Raw genomic sequence first — 23,118 nt, forward strand, 5'->3', positions numbered from 1 at the left:
ATCGACATATACCTAATCATTAACTAGCATCTACTAGAAATATTAGCACCTGCAATAATCCTATGGCCGTAGATAGCTATTAAGTTATACGAAGTGCATGACAGCCATGTGGTGAAAATAAATCACCAAAGTTATATATGTAACTATAATTTCATTTCTACTTAAGTCTCACCATCAAAGACTAATTTAAATCATTCATTGATAAAAAAAACAATTTAATTGAAAACATTGTTTTTGAAGGTATCCAGCGTAAATCCTCGTTAGGCTCATTGCCTTTGTCCAATTTAGTCTTACTTGTACCTATGAATGTATAACTTAGCTTAAATAAGCACTTTCTTACAATTCATTAATCCAATGTCTAAAAGTACTATTTAGACATTGATTTTGCACAAACAAAGGGCACCATTGTGATTCAGGATGTCGAAAAATCTAAAGATAGGTCTTCGATCCTACACGTGCCACAGCACGCATCATCGTGCGTCAGCACGCGCCATTGCACCATCCTGCGGTGTTGTCACACGCCGTCATACTCACTGTTGCAGTTAAGTGAGTAGACGTCACAGTCACCATCGCTGGAGCCATGCGCTAGGCATTGTAGTATTTAAGGGAAGGTAACAAAATATACCTTCCCTAGTGTAATATGGCATTAACTCTAACAATTCCGCCACTGTAGCCGTTAATCTTCACAGCGATCGTCGTTGACAACCACTGAAATCGTCGCCAAAATTTGTAGAAAACTCAGAACACTGGCCAGGGCCTAGTTTAAGCTCAATTTCAACGAATTTTAACTCCACATTCACCTAAAATTTTCCCAAAGGTTTAGAAGCTTAGTTAATAACGGATTTAGACAAAATGAAGTCGAATCCACCTTGAATTCAATAGAGTTTGGTTGGTTCTTTTCGCTTGATTTTGGAAACACAACTGTTAAAATTTTTTAGATCGACGGGCCTGGGGGGCCCCTACTCTAACAATGCCGATACTATCCCCAACTTTAGCACTTGCCAAATCCGTTAGGTGTGAGGTTTTACCACAAAAGGTCTCGGTATTAGTTAGAGTAGGGTAATCATATTCAAAGCCACCCTTGTTGACTTCGCCCACCGATCTGGGACTGCCAACATGGCCCCTCACGTGTAACCCCATTTAGTGATTCACACGTAGAAATTCACACATCGATAATTGAAACTCAGATGTTGGCTCCAATGGAGTCTAGACTTGTTGTCAATCTTTTCAGGAAGTGCCTCTTAAGAACTCAAAGGCCGACTCTATGTTAAGAGTGCAAACTTGTTTCCAAGCCCATATTTCCTGGTGACAAGCCTTTGGCTTGAACGGGCCTGTAACCCCACTTTAACGATACCAATATTGTCCCTAACTTTATCACCTGCCCAATCCGTCAAGTGTGGGGTATTACCACAAAAGGCCTCGGCATAGTTAGAGTAGGTTAAACATATTTAAAGCCACCCTTGTTGACTTCCCCCACCGATATGGGATTGCCAACAACAACAACGAGAATGGACAAGGTTAATTCTCTTGAATTTTAACTCGAAATCTCACTAAGAGTTTACAAAACTTACCTATACTCAACCTGGGTTGTTTCAAATGGAAATCACCTCGGATTCGCCAATGTTTCATCAAACTACTTCATCGGAAATTGGGTACTAAGAACACTAAATTGCAGAGTTAGAAACCTTGAATTTCAACCCTAATCAACGTGCAAAGTAAGAAGAAGATACCTAACGATCAAATAGGGTTGAACTCGAAGAGTTTCCACTCGAGTTCATTGGGAAACTACACCAAGATGAGCAGCTCAAGTTCTATATTTTCTCGAGCTCAATTCTTACATGCAAGACCACTATGAGGTTCCTTAGGTCATGCTGATTCCAAATATGGTGGTTTAGTGGTACGATTTGGTCGGAATTGTGATGGTATAAGGTGGTGGTGTTTAGTGTTAGAGAGAGTGAGAATGAGTTGTAGAGAGTTTAGAGAGAATGAGAGAGTGACAAAGTGAGGGAAAAAGACCAAGAGTGGGATGCTAACCCACTTAATAATTTTCTCAAGTAAAATTACGAAAATGCCGTCCAATTAAATAGATTCACAACTCACCCCTTGAAACTCTGAATTTGATTCCGTTCTTCGCCCACACGCTCGTGAGTAAGAAAACTAATTTAAGGAACTAGTAATATATGAGAATTAGGAATTTAACTTCACTCCATAACTATTCAAGACACCCAACTTGGACATTTTGGTCATTTCACATTATGCGGAAATAAAATACATTATTTTAAGGTACGGATTGTAACAAAATTTAGTTGATGATGCTTACTTTTCAGGATATTTCACATTAATTGTAGACATTTTGGATGCTTCAAAACCTTCAACATTTAGATAAGTTTCTCAGATTCCACAATGTGGCAAAATGTTGTGCAAAAAAAAAAAAGTTTGATACTCTCTAAACTCAAGGTACTTGGGTTCTTGTTCCTTCATCTTATGATAAAAATGTTATAAGCAGTAAAGGGTCTATAATATTAAAAAGAACTTTGATGAGACAATATCAAGGTATAAAGCTATGCTCGTTGCTTAGGGTTTCAGGCAAGAGAAAGAACTTATATAGAAATGTTTAATCAAGTAGCGTAGTGAGGCATACCTAGATAAATTTTACCCTTAGTTGCAACACATATATAAGGTGGATCTTGGGCAATTGGATGTTAAAAATACTTTTCTCATGGTGAATTGCAAGAAGAAGTTTACATGAAGCAACCTCAAGGATTTGTTAATCCTGAATTTCCCACACATGTTTGTAAGTAGTGAAATCTGTATTTATGTTAATGCAAGCTCCCAGAGCTTGGAATGCCAAATTCACTCATTATGTGCAAGCAGTTGGCTTTGAAGCTTCTCTCTCTGACTCCATTTTATTTGTCAAGATGGATGGTGATGATGTGATCATATTATTGTTGTATGCAGATGATATTATAATCATAGGTTCAAATACCAAGCTGGTTCAGTGCATGATTGACACCTTGAGTAAAAATATGATATTATAATCATATTATTGTTGTGAGGTTTTTTATCTTAAAGACATGGGAAAATTGTCTTTCTTCCTTGGCCTTTAGGATGAATATAAGTAGAAGGATGATATATTTGTTAGGGTGAACTACCAACTTAGTCCGTAACTATTTTTTTCATAAAAATCAGTCATTGAATTACAAAAAGTATGCCAATTACATCCCTGATATTATATTAGAAGCTTTTATATTCAAATTTTCATCAATTTAAATCACATTACTTGCATATAATACACATTGGAGGGTAGATTGGTAGTTTTTAATATAAAAAAATGGTGTGTGTAGTTAACTTTGGAGGGTAAATTGGTAGTTCTTCATAAGAAATAGTGAATTTGACTTCAGAGGGTAAATTAGACGTTAGATTGCAACCTATATGAAATGTTAAGGGCCCATAGGCGAGAAAATGAAGGTATTAAATTCTAAAGTTGTCAAGTGACTTAGGTTGACAAAAAATTGGTTAAAACAACTTTGAATATAATAATAGGAATGAAATTAGCAATTTTTAATGAATTTAGGGACTTATTTTACCCAAAAAATTAATTCAGGGACCTAATTTTCACTAAGGTGATAGTTCATGGACTAAATCAGCAGTTCACCCTATTTGTTAATCAGGCAAAATATGTTAGAGATCTTATACATAAAGCTGGTATGGATGATTGTAAGCCTTGTTCTAGACCTTGTAAACCTCATCATCAGGTTTTTACTATTGATGGTTTGTCCTACATTATACAGAAGTCTTGTTGGAGCTTTACAATATTGTTGGAACCAAATTTACGCACCTCCGTGAGCGGTGGTTGAGCACTTCGAGCAACTTGCAAAACAGTGAAACAACTGTAAGCAAGCCAAAGGCCGGGGGTAAAGGGATGTGCCGCCCAAAGGCTCTCATACAGTCAAGTTAATGAATGCTTGTAAACTTAAGCAGTGGGCAAGAGAATTCAAGTGTTTATACTGTGGGAAGAATGACCTGTTTAAGATAGAATCCTCAATCTAGGCCAAGAGAATCCTAGAAGATATCTAAAAATAGATATTGCACACTCTTGAGAGTTGTGATTACTTATGGTGCACACCAATTCCTAGATTGTAGGAACTTTAAGACTTATAAGATTTGATCGTGTTCATATCCAGATCAGATCGCGTGTCTTGCGGAATAAGCATGGTCATCCATTGGAGTCGCTCAGACTCTGCCTAGTGCTCCCGAGTTGAGTGATGGTGGCACCACTACTCCTTTTGATACAGCTCTGCCCAGAGTTAGTGACTCTATGACTGGACTTCTAAGGTAGCTGTATTTTAATCAGCTTTACTCTAGCCCTATAAAAATCATGGTCCCACAATATATAACCTTTACAATGCCAGATATTGCTTTTGCAATTAACATTGTTTGTCATTATATGAATGCTCCAATAGATATCCATTTTGGTATGGTCAAAAGAATTCTGAGATTTTTATGAGGACACTTAAGTATGGACTAACTTACCCTTTAGGAGCACCTTTGGCATTAACTGCATTTAGTGATTCTGATTGGGTTGCATACTTGAATACCTGGAGGTCTATAGCAGGTTATGTTGTCTATTTGGGAGAGAATCCCATATCTTGGCAGTCCAAGAAGCAAGTATCTTCTAGGAGCTTTACAGAGGTAGAATACAAAGCTTTAGCTCACACAGCTGCTCATATAGCCTAGTTTAGGTTAATTCTCAAAGATGTGCATGAACTTTTTGCCTTCACCTCCACTGATTCATTACACTACTACATAAAACAGTTATCGTGACGAATAAGAAATTCGCCGCCTAAAATTATAAACAATGAAAACTTCATCGTCCTAAGTTGATCGTGCAAGACTCGCAAAGAAAGGTATTGTGCGACGAAAAGAAGATTATTCATCACATATCTATATTCGTGACAAAACATGACTAGTCGCATATAGATTAAAGGGACAAAGGGTTTCGTGGCACAAGAACAGAGCGACAAATTGTAACGATGAATTATTACGTCGCGCAAACCTTTTTTTTTTTTTTTTTTAAATTGTTTATAATCTGAATTTCAAAAAAAATAATTTTGCTTGGTTAAATTTAATTAAGAATAGTAATTGATAAAGAAGAATATTAATTTAAAATAAATATGGAAAATGTATGTACAAGTAGGGAAATTTTTTAAATGTACGAATGTTTAATAAAAAAAAACTACAATAAAAAGTCATCAGAGTCAACTTCTGTGATCGGCTGTGTCGAGTCGAGGGCCTAGGAGGTCGAAGTAGCAAGAGGAGGTGTAGCAGTGGGGATGTTGAAGCCGGACAGCTGAAGTGCGGTGATGATCTGGGCCATCTTAGACTTTTCGGCAACAATATGAGCTTCCTGAGTGGCGATGTGGGCAGACTGTGTCGCAATGTGCTTATGTTGGACCGCCATCTATTGCTCGAGTTCTGCTACTTTCTCCGTCATTGATGCGACCTATCTTGAGGTAGAGGTGGAAGAAGAGGCTCCGTCTCACGATGGCGGGCATTTCCCATACCCCGATACACCTTCCCCAGCCTAGTACCGAGTCTCTGGTTGAGGGTGTCCGTCATGATACTTAAACCCACATCTTCAGGGAGAATGGGGCACCTCTTCCCTTGGGGTGTCAAGGGGAAGCTGGGAAGCTACTTCCTCAAAGACAGCCTGGCTCCTCTTCATCATAGTAACCTATAATTATAAAAACAAGTTAATTAATATTTATATAACATTTATTTAAAATGAATAGAATTATAAATTTGAAAATTACAAAAACGTACATGGAACCCCTCTGTGAACTCATCCCCGAGCCACACGTACATTTCCTTGAACGTGTCAATCTCAAAAAACTTCGACCCCGTCAGCATTAAAAAAAATAATAAAAATTAGTTATTAGTTGTGTAATTTAGAGTAAGAGTAACAATTTTTTTTTTTTTTTGGGAAAAATGTGGTTACCCGACGTCACTCCTCCGTCCTATATGAAAAGCATCGGGAGTCAGAATGGTGGACAAGCTTATTCTTTGACCTATTTATTGCGTTGGCCTTGGCTCTTTTCTATTAAAAAGAAACGAACCATATTAGTGCCGATATTAATTATAAAGTATTAAAATAAATTAATAAACGTAATTGAAGTATTAATAAGATATTATTAATTTATAATAATTTATATAATTGTATTTTTCGTCCTGAAAATAAGTGTAGAGACATGCCCAATTTTTAGGGCGCTTCACCAACTCCAAGGGTACCCGTGTGCTACAGTGTCAGCCGACTCGTCAAATCTCTTTAAATACTTGTGGAGGTTGCTTTTCCATTGAGTGAACCGGCCTTTGAAAAGTTCTTGGATGTACTTGACTTGATTGGCATTAAGGTCCACGAGGTCATAATGATGCTGCAAATATGAAACAAATTAATCAAATTAATGTAAAAACAATTTAAATAATCTACGAAAAATTCGACATAACTTCCCCTAAAAATACAACATTTCCCATAACCTACAAACAAATAAACAACAAAACCAACACAAGTACATAACAATTCACATATAGAGGAACCCAAAAATAGTATATTAAATTTATTAAATTAAAATTTTGGAGAAAACAATGTATTACCTGTGTCAGCTCCCTCTTCTACTGCGGTGGAAGTCGATGCAAACTCATCAACCTCGTCGATAGGCCGAGGCTGTCGATAACAGTGTTGAGCACTCAGTAATGGATGAGTGACCGAAGAAGTTGATGACTCAGGCACTATCGACATCATGGCCTGGGGTGTATGTACAACAGCCTTCGACGTCGGGGCTAGTGCAGGTGGAGCAGTGGCGGCTGTAGTAGTAAGTGGTGGCGGTGTCGGAGGTGACCTATTGACTGACCGATGCTACCTAATCAACTGCGACATCTACAAAATCCAATTGAACAACCAACATGTAAAACTATGTTATTAATACCAATTTATATAATCAATACAAAAGCCTAAAATTTAAAGTAAAAAATTAAACCTTATAATTCTACAAGTAACACAAAATTTATGAACTTGTAAAAGCAACCCTAAAATTAGTTAATTAATACAAAAAATTTCAAATTTATACCTACAGCCTAAATATTAATTCTAAATTTATAAAATTAAATTAAAAGCGTAAACCTACAAATGTTTAAGTTAACAAATTTAACTAATTTAACAAATTAATCCCAACAAATAATACTTCATCCAAATCTTTTTTTTTAACCCTACATTAATAATATTATACCTACAACTAAAATCTTAATTCTTTAAAATAAAATAAAATAAACGTCAACTAAAATTCTAAACCTATGATTTTAAAGTTAAAAAATGAACAAGTAAACTTACAAAATATAAAATAATTCTAAACAAAAATTCTAAAATTATAATTGTAAAGTTATAAAATAATCCCTAACACTAATACGTTAATCGTAACATTATATAAAAAAACCCTAAGCTTACAAAATTCAAATAGAAAATTATAAAGTTAACAACTTAACAAATTTAAGTAATTTAAATGAAATTTGTTAACATATTAACTAATTGAATAAACTGAAAATTAAATGAAATTTGCATAAAAATTATGAAATTTAAAATTTTAACCCTGCACAACCCCCACCCCACACCACCCATCCCCGCGCCATCCCTACCCAACCCTCGATGACTAAGGCACCGCCACCCCCACCACCCATCCCCGTCACCTACCCGAGCCCTACTCTCCAAATTTTGAAATCCCTAAATTCCCTATTTCTAAAATCCCCAAATCCCCCATTTCGAATTCCTTGAATCCCCAAATTGAGACAAACCATAAACCCCTAAAATGAGATAAACCCTAAATCCCTAAATCTGTAACCCCTAATGCCTAATACCATAATATGTAATTAATCCATAAAAACCATACATCTAAAATAATTAACAAATGAAGAAAAAAAATGAATTACTTCAGAGTTGACAGAGAGTTGCAGGGAGAGAGAAAGTTGTAGGGAGAGAGAGTTCAAGGAGGGAGAGAGAGTTCAAGGGAGAGAGAGTTGGAAGGAGATAAAGTTTGAGCGAGAGAGAGAGACGGTTGGAGTGAGAGAGTTTGAGGGGGAGATAGAGGTTCTAGAAAATGAGAAAAAGAAAGGCTCTCTGGAATTAATAATGCGAAGGACTTTGAACAACGAACACATTCGTCGCTTAGTCTTAATTAATTTTTTAAAAAACCCGCCCTATTTTTGGTTAATTTGAGAACAATGCGTGACAAAAGGAAAACATTCGTCGCCTATAAGTAAAAAGCGTGACAAATATAGCACATTTCGTTGCGCAATATTTAATGAACATTTTTAAAAAAGGCGCCTACATTTTAATTTGGGAATTTTGAAGGACCTGTAGTGAAGAAGTTATCCCATTTTTCATGCGATATGGTATTGTGCGATGATTCACCCTCATTTGCCGCCTACATTTAAAAAAAAGACCCCCATATTTTGATTTTGGGAAATTTTGAAGACCATGCGCAATGAAATGAACTTGTATCGTGCAAACCACCAAATGCGACGAATGCGTCCCTTGCGTCGCGCAAACCTAACTTGAGTGCTGAATTTTCTTGTTTTCGTTGCACTATTACGTTATGCATGACGACTTTCTAGTGTTCGTCGCTTTGAATTGACTTTAATTTGTTTTTTTTTTCTTAAATCCTTTATCTAATTCCAAATTTAATAAAGTAAAATTTGTTTATATACAAAAAATTAAATACACTTAATTGCATTGCATATAAGTCAAAAGTCCTTAATCTTCATCCTCAGTACAATAAATATCACTATTTTCACTTTGATCACTATTAGCCTCTTATTTATCCTCATCCGTTGTTACATCAACAACATCATCCGCACCTTCAGGTGGATTGTATCTTGGGAGACTTCCCAGATCATTGTAATTGAGTCTATCAGAATTTCAATTTAAGAACTTCCAACTACCTGAAATGGTTCTTAGATAATATTAGTATCCCGAAGTGTTTCTGCACCAATTTATGTTGAAGTTTCAAAGAGTTGGTCAGCAAAGTAGTTGTCAGGATCTCGGTCTGGATTATCATACACCCTCTGTGATCAATCCTCTGAACAACTTTCCATCCCCTCCTGGCCTTTGGATCATCGATGTAGAAAATTTGCTTGGCCATAGTTGCGAAAATGTACGGGTCTTCATTGAACCAACATCGGGTAGTGTTCACCGATAGTAAACCATCGTCCTGTTTAACACTCCCATCCCTATTAGGGTCTGTATTGAACCAACAACACTTAAAAAGGATGACTTGACAACGGTCTTTGCAAAGCAATTAGACCACGCTTGTTAGTTTGCCATAGAAGTCAATGTTTGCAATATCTCCCACTCCTGGGACATGTACACCGCTGTTTTGAGTACAAAACTTGTCATTACACTCAGCTCCCAAGAATTTTATGCCGTTCACATGACACCTCCGCTTAGAGGTCTGATAACCAAATTGTTTAATTATCAGTATATGCGAGATAATTGGTTTCCTTCAGTTTTTTCACCTAATTTATACCAAAAAAATTGACATGTTAGTTTTACCAAAATTTAAAACAACTGAGATGCAATTATCTTTTAGGACAAAACCAACAAAAAAAACCTAAACAACTTACTTGATTGGGAAACCAACGAGGAAAAAGGTCACGGTGCTTCACGGCATATAAATGTGAATGATGTTCCCGCTTCATCAACTTTTCATGCTCATCCAGGTACTCAATTATCTCGTCGCAATTGTTAAGTACGAACAAATGAGCTACTTGCATGTCTCTTTCGATGAACGAATCGCCTCGTACTAGTTTGCCTAATGGTCATACGATTTGGACAAACACATATAGTTTTTGCCTTCTCACACCACCGTCATTATTATGGTGTGGTCAATTAAACGCCGTCTCAATGTCTTGTAAATATAAAGCATAAAATGTAGTCGTCTCAAATGCCACCCAAGCCTCCATAATTGATCATTTGGGCTTCGCCCTGTTCCTTAAACTTTTCTTTAAATCACCCAGTAATCTGTGAAAATAAAATTATGATGATTCAAATAAGTTAAATCATCAATTGATCCTGAATTAATTAATGACTAAGGACTTTATACGTTTCGATTAGATACATTCATCAATAGTTGATGGCTCCGGCAAGTAATACCTCATCTGGCAAGTGAATTATCACGTGGATCATGCTTGTGAAGAAAGAAAGAGGAAATGTTTGTTCAAACTTGTATAGGACTTTGACATTGTTAGTGCGTAACTGTTGTACATTAGACTTTCGCAATGTCTTAGCAGATAATTGAGAAAAAATCTCGCCAACAATAGAATTGGCTTCACCACATCTTCTGGTAGTAGGTGTTGAATATCAATTAGGAGCAGGCGTTGCAGTATGTTATGACAATCGTGAGTCTTCAACCTAGAAAATTTTCTCCCATTTACGTTTGCACATCATCCGATATTTGAAGCATACCTATCTGGAAGCTTTAAGGAGGATAGAAACTTTAAACACTCTTTCCTTTTCTTCGGTTTTACTGAAAATGAAGCTAGCTCATTTCTGGCTATCTCACCCTTCCTCGTCATCCATAAACGTAGCCTTATTCCCATTTGCTTTAAATCATTGTGAGCTTTGATTGTGTCCTTCGTCTTTCCCTCGATTCTAATATAGTTCCAACCAATGTATCAAACATGTTTTTTTCAACATGCATAACATCGAGGTTGTGGCGCAATTTCAATTAGACCAGTATGGTAGCTCAAACAACCTACTCTTGTGTATCCAGTTTAGATGGGTATTTGGTATGGTCTTATTTCCGATTTGCCAAACGGACCAAAATCCAAACGATTCATGTGCGCTAAAATATTTTCTCTGGACCATTCTTTAGGTCTTGGCTGATCTCTGCTCCGTCGAAGAATGTTGTCTTGTTTTAACGCCACTTGTGGTCCCACGACAACCATCTATGATGCCCTAGGTAATAAACTTTCCTAGTGTGCCAAGAAGACGTTGTGTCCTCCTTGCAAATTTGGCATGCCAAATAACCCTTAGTACTCCACCCGGTCAAACTCTTTCCATGCCTCACCATCAGCTGGATGTCTCATCAGATCACCATCCACCCGTTTGTCCTTATGCTATGTCATGTCGCTAGCAATATGAAACGCTAAAGCCTGGGCTTTATTGGTAGATAATGCATAACTTTTTGTGGAATCTTCGTCGTTCTATTTTGAGCTGTCATTTTAAACCTCGACTCTTGGCATGTAGGGCCTTTATCTAGCCCTTCATTCTCCTTATAGAACAATACACAATTATTTTTAAACGCGTGAAATTTTTCATAGCCCAATCCCAGGCCATTTAACACCTTCTTTGCACTTTTGTGATCTTTAGGCAAAGTATTGCCCTTTGGAAGCATCCTCTTGAAAAGGCCCAAAAAAAAATAAAAATCAAAGCACTGATTAGAGATACAAAATTTTATTTTTCCATCCATCAACTCCATAATAGCCATCAGTATTGAAAAATCCTCGCAACCAGAGTATAATCCATCAACCCCAAATGTTATAATTCAACTAAATATACAAGAAAAACATAAATAAAGTTATATAACGCCGTTGGTGGTTCTGGTATTCGGTTCAGTTTTGCCACATGTTTAACATCAAACTTCCACTCTCGGAAAGATGATTTGAATATGTTGTCGATGCACTTCATCAAATTTGGGTCACTTTGGTCAATGTCCTAATAAGTCTCTAACTCATCAATCAAGTGCGTCTCTATCTCCTTGGGGACGGCTCTCCAAGACTCCCAATTTGCATTGCACTTGTCATGCACTAAAACCTGCACATCGCACATAAACTTATTGCGCATATCCGACTTCTGAATTCCCATCAATTCTTCATAATTGATTTGGTAGTGTCTCCCTCTAAATTTGTATTGGACCACAGGCGCATCATTTTTTTTTTCTTGTCTACTAAAAAAATTTATATTAAAAATAAGAATGAAAAGCATAAAATGTATAGAAAACACATAATTAATTTAGTGGGTATTATGTTTCTCCGAACTCTCGCCCTCCATCCTCTTTGATAAACGAGCACCTGAGTCGGCAATCATGCTTAAATTTGAATAACAATTGGAATTGTAATCCAGAAAAAGGTTTGAGAAATATGGAAACCCAAACTAATTATTTATAGGAACCTAGGCCACCTTGCACAACGAAAGCTTCATCACTTAAAACCCGATTCTCTTAAATAGCATTGAATCCTCTGACTCAGAAAACTGACTGCCTAGAGTAAAAATCTTGTGCGTCGAAAGCTTTGTTGCGCAAAACTCCAGCGTCGTCGCCCTTGGATTTCACCCTTACACGACAAACGTTTTGTCACTCAAATCATAAGACTCGAACTTTGACGGTGAATTTAACCGCGTTTTTTACGGCCTGTACACAATGAACACTTCGTCGCAAAAGGAAATAGGTGGGACATATAAGTAATTCGTCGCACGTATTGCGTCGAATATTTCGTCCCACAAAATGTTTAGCGATGAATAGATATGTAATTGATTATAATTATGAAATTTACATAAACATAAATCTTTATAATCTATATTTACGTAAATTTCTTACTTAAAAGACTTGTTCAATTATAATATTTATTCTAAAAATAATAGAAAGCCTAAATAAAGTAAATTAACCAATTCAATTATTTAAACAACAAAACATGAATTAAAGGCTAATTAAGTCCAAATACATAACTTAAAATAAAACCTTAAAAATAAATATTGTCCTCAACAATATAAATTTAAAACTACTCCGCTGGTCCTCAATTCCGCTCCATGTCATAACACCACTGCTTATAACCCCTCTTCAACACCCCCTCCATCAACTTCATCAACTCTTCGTTCATATCATCAAGAGTATAATTACACAGTTACACATATATGCAAATAATTATTTACAACATATAAAAAAATAATTTCACAAAATTAATTATTTTCAACATTTGTCATACTTACTATTAGTTAATCCATCACTGCCTTCTTCATGTCCTCAGGCACAAATTTCCAAGAGCACCAATCAGTAGTAGGACAATTGTTCTGCATTGCTAAACGAATCAAATGCGCAAACTGCACATATTGCATCATGTCATGGGGCTTGGGGGGCGCACTGTTTCTTTCCACCATTCAATCCTGGACTGCTGCTCTCCTACTATCCCTATTATTGGCCATCAGATGTACAAAACAATGTGAAGAAACTGCAAAACAATCTATGCTTATAAAGAACACATAACACTTTGCGTGACGAAGCCTTCATCGTGCATAACTTTTGAGTGATGAAACCTTCGTCACGCAAAGTACAAAACGCAATAAATGCCATGACTTCAATGCCATTGACCATCGCTTTTGCGTGACGAAGTCTCGTCCCTCAATTTTATGTGCGACCAAAATTCCGTCACGTAATTAAGTGGTAATACTCAATAAACACGATGCCTTAAACACTAGTCGATTGTTTTACAGTGTTTTTGCACGACAAAATCTCGTCTCGTAAAGGTTTTAGCAACAAAATTTTTGTCGCGTAAAGCCTTATTCAATTAACTAAAAATATTTATTTTATTCCGCCTCAAAAATAGTTTCTCAACAAAATAATGTCAATATTATAATATTTTGGAAATCTATTCTCGAAACGAAACAAAATAAATACAGTCCCTATAATGTTATTCTTCCGAATTAATAATAATTCAATGTCATTATTTAATAAACCAGAAATAGACTAATAAAAAAAATATTCTAATCGTCTGCTGGTTCAACCATGCGCTCTGCGTCACGTTCAACATCAAAAATAAAGTTGAACACGCGATGCACTTCATCATATTTGCATCACTTTTGTCAATGTCCTAATTAGACTGATATGCAAAAATAAATAAATTATACATATCACTATTACATTTTATCTGAAGAACTAAATTATTATATAATTGATTAATAATTTACACATACTGCTAATGCATCTGTCATGACCATCTTTAACTCCTCAAGGACGTCCCTCCGAGACTTCCAATTCACTCCGCATTTGTCACGAACCAATACCCCGACGTCACCCCTAAACTTGTTCACCATATCCGACTTCTTATATCCTACTAATTCTGCGTAAGTGATTCAATAACGGCTCTTAGTTGAAGAAGTGTATCAAATGCATGTCGCATCTCTCTTCTTTTTCTTGTCTACCAACAAAATTTAATTAGTCTACTTAAATATTTAATTATATTAAACAACCAACAAAATTTAGTACATATTACTTTTTTCGGAACCTTCACCCTGAACTCTCTTTGACGAAGAACCACCAAAGTCCGCCATTGCGTACGGAAAACAAAAATTGGAATAATAATTCAATGAAAGTAAAAAGTTTTCGAATTGAACTGTGAAGAGAAAGAGAGAAACTGGTTATTTAAAGGATTTCAAACTACTTTGCACGACGAAACCTTTGTCGCACAAAACCATGGAGTAATTACCGCATTCAACACTTTGACCAAACAACTGACAAAACATTTGCGCGATGAAAAATTGGCTACGCATTTTTGGCGCCAAAAATACAGGCATCGCGCATTTTTTTGCGAACCTTTGTGTGACAACAAGTGTTTTTGTCGCTTAAGCTACTTTTGCGCGACGAAACATGGCGTCGCTTAAGATGTTTGTCCCATTAAATTATTTTCGACAGGTTTGAGTGACGGAATGTTACCTTCGTTGCAGTAACTTGTTTTGCGCAACAAGTTCTACGTCATCGCATAAAGTTTGGTCGCGCCAATGGTCTTTTCTACTAGTGTTATGACAATCAGTCTGCCAAAACTTTGAGTTTTAATCTTGTGCAGCATTCTCATATCAAACACTTAGATACATAATTTCATTTCGTCAGAGAAAGAGTCCAAAAGGGACATTTATTCGATGTCAACTCAAGAACAGGTTGTTGATGTCCTAACAAAAGATCTTCATGGTCCTGAATTTCTTTGACATTGCTTCAATCTTAAATTGGGTTATCTCAATTAAGATTGAGGGAGGGTATTTGGATATGTATGCCATATCAGTAATCCCACAATAGCAATTGCTTTAGTCATAAGCCAATGTAATTGGATTTGTAGACTATATTTTCGCTCTCTTGTATGTTGAGATAATATTGAATTGTATACTGTTTGGAGATAGTACAAGATATTCAATTCTTTCTCTTTAAGCTTCTTCCTTTTCTCTCCTCCGAGCTCCATTCCTGCAAATCTTCAAATGGATGTTAAGATGAACAGAAACCGAAAAACCCTAGAGCCATAATGAAGTTGTATCCTAAAATAACTTCATCATGCAATCCAGTATATCAGATTAAATCTATTGCAGCAGACATGTATATATAATTTATCAGATTACTCATGATAATATACATGCGTATAGGAATCTCTCTCTCTCTCTCTCTCTCTCTCTGTGTATATATATATATATATATGATAAACTGGAAATTACAATAGCAAGGGCAATATATATGATATAGCCATATAAATTAATCATGACCGCATATTTAGGCAGCAAATATATTTTCAACTTCAACATCCAGATCAACTATAATTGCAGATATAAATCATATTAGTATATACATCAGTGACAGCACATTTTTTACACAACTTTCAGCACGTTTTGGTGGTGCCCAATCCATAATGTATTTTAACAATCCAAACAGTCTATATTTTAGAACATCATTCATAAATTATCCTTGCAAAAAATTAGACAAATCCAAAACCATTAAGACATTCATTTGTAGTGAAGAAAATGGATGAGTACGGTTCTCCAAAGAAATCCTAAACCCTAATCCAACGGTCATATGGTTTTAGATTTGGGTGATTTTTGGTAGATATGATCATTGAGAGAAGACCTAAAAGATAGACGGTTTTGATCGTTGAAATACATTACAAAGTGGGCCTCACAAAAACGTGCGTCAAAAATTGTGAAAAGAAAGTGATGTTACAAATCCGTTCTCATATATATATATATATATATATAATATCGCAGAAGCATTTATATGTATATGTAACCATGAAGCATGAATAAGATTTGCAAAAGCAAAACCAACATATATACAACTTTAATTTGGCAGAGGAGTTCACGAGTCCAACACATAATTCTCACAGCATACCATGGCAATTTTTTCTGTTTTTAGTGTAAATATATCACCGTGTTAAGAAAATTAAACTGCGAAACAATTTTATTTTATTGTACAAATAAACAATAGAAATCAAAAGAGGTATATGTGTTTATATACATCAAAAGCCAATGCTAATGCAACTTCAAATAGCATCATATATATTGAGCATGATCAATATGCCTAGAAAAAGAAAAAGATTTTCTCAGACCAGAAAGAGGAAGAACTAAAAGATGTTCAATTTTCTTGTCATTCGAAATATCTTCTTTGGAAGTCGTTTACATAACATGTTGAGGTTGTAGCAGAAATGATGACTCTCATCTCTCATTTAATAGAATGGGGTTCACACTGCAGGTCAAGTTCTTGTTCGCCACTCGACAACGCAGCTAGCACACACCCAATATATATATGCAGTAATTTAGATTTTGGTATGAATTTGTTTTTTAGTAGGTGGTATCATTATGTTATATGGTTATATCTTTATGTCACTAGCTGCTATTATCTAACTGATAGCAACGTAGACATCATCACCCGATGGACCCAACGTCTCTGAAATCATCAAACTCGTATCATCTCACTCGCAACTTGATCGATCTGTACTGTGCTACTACGTACTACCCAACAGAAAATATTCTCGATATATTTTCAAGGAAATAGAAGGCGGAAACCAGTCGAATCACATAAATATTATACTTTTCAGAATACCAGAACGATTAACTTTGTGACCATGGTAGCTGAAGGCAGAATTGATTTTCAAGCTAGGTAGAAAATGCTTGGCTTGTTTCGAACTATAGAATCCATCTCTGACTTTGAATTGTAATATACACTACCCAAAAAACGACTTAGGAAATGAACAGAATTCGCCTCCCAAGGCCAACGTTTGTCGCGACAATGGTAGGGTAACGGAATTTCGTCGGGTAAAGTTCGTTGCGCAAAAGACGTCGTAAGACATTTTTGCCAATGGATACAAATATTCGTCGGGCAACAAAGTCTTGTCTAATGAAGATAGAGATGATCCTCAGTCAGGTAAGTTTGCGTTGGCCGCAAAGGCCCGATGGACAACCTTTTACTCGACAAAAACAGGTCGTCGTGCAAAAACTAAATTTATTTTTAAAATAATTGTTGTTAACTTTGACTGACAACCATGTTGTCGGGTTTGTGATCCTGAAGAAAAATAATTACTTGATATCGTTGGCCGACGAACAGGGTCGTTGGGCAAGATAATTATTAAATTTAAAATAATAATTTTTTTAATTTAATAATTAACTAAATGTTATAATATTATATCATTATATTATTTAATTTATTTAATTAATAACAAAGTTCAGTACAATATTATTGAAAAAAAAAAATTATTCCGAACGGTAGATGTTATTTCCAGAATTTATAAATTCTAAAGGAAAAAAAAACCTGCAAAGCCGCTCCCACTGGTCCATTCTATTTGCAAATTCGTGGGGCAAATGAGTCAGAGCCTCTTCTTAACTTGCAAAAGTCATGTACTGGGTGCGCAGCTTGAACATCCACTCTATGAATCTCGTAGTCCGCAACCAATTAACGTATTTCACCGTACCCGGGTCTTCCAGGTTGATATTGAAACTTGTCTGAAAAAATATTAAAAAAAAAAAAAAAACGAGTGTTAGTTATCAAAATACAATCATGGATAAACTACCCTTTACTACCTCAGATTTGAGGTCTATTACAACCTCATACAACATCTCCAAAACATTTTACTTTCATATCTCACGTACTATTTTATTTCAATATAATACATCCGTTACATCTTTCATCCATTGGTCCGTTAAGAATGGACGTGGCTGCCACATTTGTGACACGTGGTTGCTAAATTTGTGCCACGTGGCAAAAAAAAAAATTATACATTAAAAATATTATAATAATTTACCCTATTTATTTAAAAAAAAAAAAAAAAAAAAAACAAAACAAAACAAAACCAAACCCAAACCCACACCCAAATCCCCTTCCTTCCCTCTCACCTCTCTGCAACCCTCGACCCACTTCTCGCTCCACCTCTCCAATGGCTTCCTCCTCCCTATCCCTCATCTCCCCCCACAATGTCTCAAGAAGCTCGTCGTTGACAAAGCCGTCGAGTACGTCAAATCGAGAATGGTCCTCGGCCTCAGCATTGGCTCCACTGCAGCCTTCGTGGTCTCCAAGCTCGGCGAGCTCCTTAAATCCGGCGAATTGAAGGACATTGTTGGAGTCCCAACTTCCAAGCGCACAGGGGACCAAACTTGGTAGTTGGGTCGACATCGCCGATGAGGTCGACCCAAATCTTGATTTGGTCAAAGGGCGCGGTGGAGATCTGCTGAGGGAGAAGATGGTGGAGACGGTGTTGGAGAAGTTTGTGGTGGGTTTGGGACAGGAGGTGAATAGTTGGGTTTTTGGGGTTTTGGGTGGGGTGGGGGATGGGGTGTTAAGGAAGGGGAAGCGGTCAAGCAAGAAGATGCTTTTTTTTTTTTTTTTAATAGGGTAAATTATTATAATATTTTAAATGCATAAAAAAAAATTGCCACGTGGCACAAATTTGACAGGCATGTCAACACAAATGTGGATCCCGTATTTGACATGTTATCATTTAACGGTTTACTTAACGGATTTTCTAACGGATTTATGAAATTGAAATAAAATGATAAGTAAATGTATGAAATTGAAATGTTTTAAAGATATTGTAAGAAATTGAAATTGACTCCAAACCTGAGGGGGTAAAATGTAATTTGCCCTACAATCATTTAGTAATCATCTATAGCAACTAAAATTAATGAAATTTTAAATTTAAAAAAAAATAAAAATAATAAAAAACCTACTGAGAGCTCTGCCGTTATGGCTTCCTTCACTTCAACGGAGATGTTACTCCAGTTATGAGTAGTCATAGGGCAATTACGATGAATGAGTCTATTGTGTGAGTCAACATTGAATGAATTCGTGGAGATGCCGAACGCCCCATGTCTTGGGTCATTATTCAACCTTTACTTACTGGGCAAGGGAAATGGTGATGCTAATGTGGCGCCTAGGCATCTATGTAAAAAATTTCTAAAAATTTCCAACTTTTCTAAGTATATCTAATATTTTATTAAAAGTTATAATATACACAAAAAATTGTTGTGGCTTATTTTATCTGGCAGGGAGAGAAAGAGTCAGTGACACACAGAGGGAATAGAGAGAGATGTGTTGTAGGGTTGTGTAGAGAGAGGATATGTTATCTCCCCTACGTAATACCTTTATTTATAGTAATAAAGGAGGGAAGAATCCTTTTCCTCCACGGAATACAAGTCCTAATAGGGACGAATAACTAGAATAAAATCTAATCTAGGATTTAGACAATTACATTTAAATACAAAGTTTATAACACTCCCCCTTGAGTGTGTAAATACTCAAGTAGATTTGGCATCATGTGGAGTTAAGGAAGTCAACTCATCAGCACTGATTCTGGGAACACACTAGTCTCAAATTAAAGTAGGAACTTACATATGGAACTAAGTCTCGCAAAAAAAAACACAATGGCTATGGTAAAACCCAAGTAGGAACAAAACCTATAGTCTAAGGAAAAATACTTGAGAAGATGCAAAGTCAAATGAAATATCTACGGGACGTCATCAGGGATATGACTAACCCAAGGTGGGTGCCTCATCAAAACCTCGTTAGGTAGCAAAAAGCCAAAGGAAAAATGCTTATAATCAGTAGGGAAAAATAGTACATTAAGATCAAGCAAGTATACTTCAGGATACTTCCCCTGAGTTTGATATAACTTCAAAGAGAACTAACAATGTTACAAAAAAAGGTTACGCATACCTATTCCTTGAAACGCTTTTGAAACATCACCTTCGATAGTGATTTGGTGAAGAGGTCGTCCAGATTGTCTTGTGAACGGATTTCCATGACTTCAATCTTCTGATGCTCTATGTTGATGTGAGAAGAAGAGCTTTAGCGTAATGTGCTTGGTGTGCATGCTGCGTTGTCTTCATAGATCATCACCAGGATGTCAATGAGGGGGTAAAGATTGCAAAAGCTTCGAATATGGCCCACAACTTCTCTCAACCAAAAGTATTCCTGATTTGCTTCGTGTAAGGCAAGAAGTTCAACATGGTTAGATGACGTGGCAACTAAGGTCTGTTTAGTTGACCACTAAGAGATTGTAGTGCCTCCAACGGTAAAGACATAACCTGCATAGGCATAACCAACAAGGCGACAATCGATTTGAGATAAGGAAGTGCGGCATCACTCGATGATTCGTAGGGATAGAACAAGCATATCCGTAGTACCTTTAAGGTAACAAAAGATGTCTTTAACACCAGTCCAGTGTTTGTGTGTTGGTGCATTACTGTATCTTGCCAAAAGATTAACATGGAAGGAGATGTCGGTCTAATGCATTGAGCTAAGTACAATAAAGCACCTATCGCACTTAGATAAGGAACTTTAGGCTTCAAAATCTCTTCATCCTCCCTATTCGAACGGAAGGTATCTAGGTTTGCATCAGCAATCGAATGACCATAAGAGTACTTGAAGGCTTCGCTTTGTCCTTATTAAAGCAACACATCACCTTTTGGGTGTAGTTCAATTGATGTACTAAGATTCCATCCAAATGATGCTCTATCTCAAGACTGAGAGTATTGAGTCTTTTCTAGATCTTTCATCTCAAATTTAGACTTAAGGTGCGCGACAATTCTTTCGAGCTCTTCAGGAGTTCTGATGAGGTTTATGTCATCGACATAAACTACAACAATCGTAGAAACAGAATGTGACTTCTTAATGAACACACAAAGGCATAGTTCGTTGTTCACATATCCCTAGCTAGTCAAATACTCACTCAAACAATTATACCACATTCTTCCGGATTGCTTCAAACTGTAGAGTGAACGCCTCAGCCAAATTGAGAGTGTGTTTTGGGGTTTGAAAATATTTGATCTAGTCAATGTAAATCCTTTGGGAACTTTCAGATTGATTTTCGTATCAAGACCCCTATAGAGATACGCAGTTACTACGTTCATCAGTTGTATACTCAGGTTTTTGGAAACTACCAAACTGATAAGGTAGCGAAAAGTAATCATATCCATAATTGGTGAATGATTTTTGTCATAGTCAGTCTTGGGGCGTTGTGAGAAGCCTTGCGCAACACGATGAGCTTTACAACGCACAATTTCGTTCTTCTTATTACGCTTTAGAACGAAAACCTACTTGTAGCCAATAGGCTTCACATGTGGAAGAATAGGAGTTACATGTCAAAACACCTTACGTTTTGCAAGTGAATCGAGTTTAACTTAGATTGCTAGTTTCCTGTTTGACCAATCATTTTTACATCGACATTCATCAACAGAACGGGGTTCAATGCCACCGCTCAACATAATTTCAGTAGCTACTGCATATGCTAATGAATCGTCGATGATCATCTCATTTCTACCCCAAATACCATCTAAGCTAGCATAATGGACTGAAATGTCATGATTCTCGGAAGGTGGATTTGTCTCTTTAAGGACACTTCCATAATCTAGAATTTTTTTTATGAGTTGGATATAATGAGTAGGTGACAGTCGGATTCACGGTAGGCTCAGCAGGGGCTTGTGCTGTGGGTTTCCTTTTCCAGGGGTGTGAATCTTTTGAACCAAGTGGTCTGCCACACTTTTGTTTAGGGCAAAGGATTGGCTAGCCACTAATGTATGTGGATCAGCCAGATTGGCGTCCCGAGCCTCTTGGAGGAATGTCTGTCGTACATTTGGTACATCCATCTTTGTAGGCACATTCGCAGCTGGAATATGTGATTTTGTCACTAGCGCTAAATTCGTGAAAGCATCTAGCATGCTCTAAGCTACGCTATAAATGTCTAATATGCACTACATTTCAGTTCAGACTGAGCGATGCAGGGATCTAAATGAGACAAGGTAGGAGTCGCCCACGTTAATTCGTGTCATTCTTCAGTAATGTTGACATTCTTATCTCCCCTGACGACAGGAAAACTCTCATGTTGACGTTCTTATCTCCCCCTAACAACAGGAAAACTTTCTCGTAGAAGTGATAATTTGCAAAACAAGCGGTAAATAGATCGCCAGTCAAATGTCCTTAGTAAAAAATAATTAAAGGAGAATTATATCTGACATAGATTCCCATCATTTGATGAGGCCCCATTTTTGTACATAATGGCGATGAAATCAGCACATAGATCACACAACCAAAAACGCACAGATGCGATAGGTCGGGTTCTTATCCGGTAACCAACTTAATGGCACTATATGGTTGGGTTGTGATAGTCCTCAGGCAGACCAACATGGCTCCATGCAATATTGCATAGCCCTAAGTAGCGATCAGAAGCTTGGTATGTATAACCAACAGTCGAGCAATCATTTGTAAGTGCTTAACGAATGCCTCTGCTAGGCCGTTCTGGGCGTGAACATGGGGTACTGGATGTTCAACTTCAACCCTATGCAATAGTTATCAAAAGTTTTAGAAGTGAATTCTCCAGCATTATCCAATCGAATAGATTTGATCGGATAATCAGGGTGGTGAACCTTGAGCTTGATAACCTGAGCCAACAGTTTGGAGAATGCAACATTCCTTGTGGACAACAAGCACATGTGTGACCAACGTGTGAAAGCATCAACCAAAACCATAAAATATCTAAATGGTTCGTAGGAAGGGTGAATCGGTCCACAAATGTCCCTTAAATCCTTTGTAGAAAAATTGGAGGATTCGAACAAATCTTGTCATAAGAAAGCTTAATAATAAGCTTTCCCATAGAGCAGGTTTGACATGAGATTCCTTGAATTAAACCTAAACTTCGGGTTAGTGGATGCCCGGTGATGATTTGAGGATACGGCACATCGCTGTTCATCTAGGGTGTCCCAAACAATCATGCCGAAGTGATTTCGTGTGCGGTCCCAGAGGTAGGGATGGCCACATAGTGGCTTTCTATAGGGTGTTTGGT

Source organism: the organism of the source record quoted next, unplaced genomic scaffold (genome assembly GCF_019419815.1).
Source record: "Pyrus x bretschneideri cultivar Hongxiangsu unplaced genomic scaffold, Pyrus_bretschneideri_v1 Contig35, whole genome shotgun sequence".
Taxonomy (NCBI): Eukaryota; Viridiplantae; Streptophyta; class Magnoliopsida; order Rosales; family Rosaceae; genus Pyrus; species Pyrus x bretschneideri.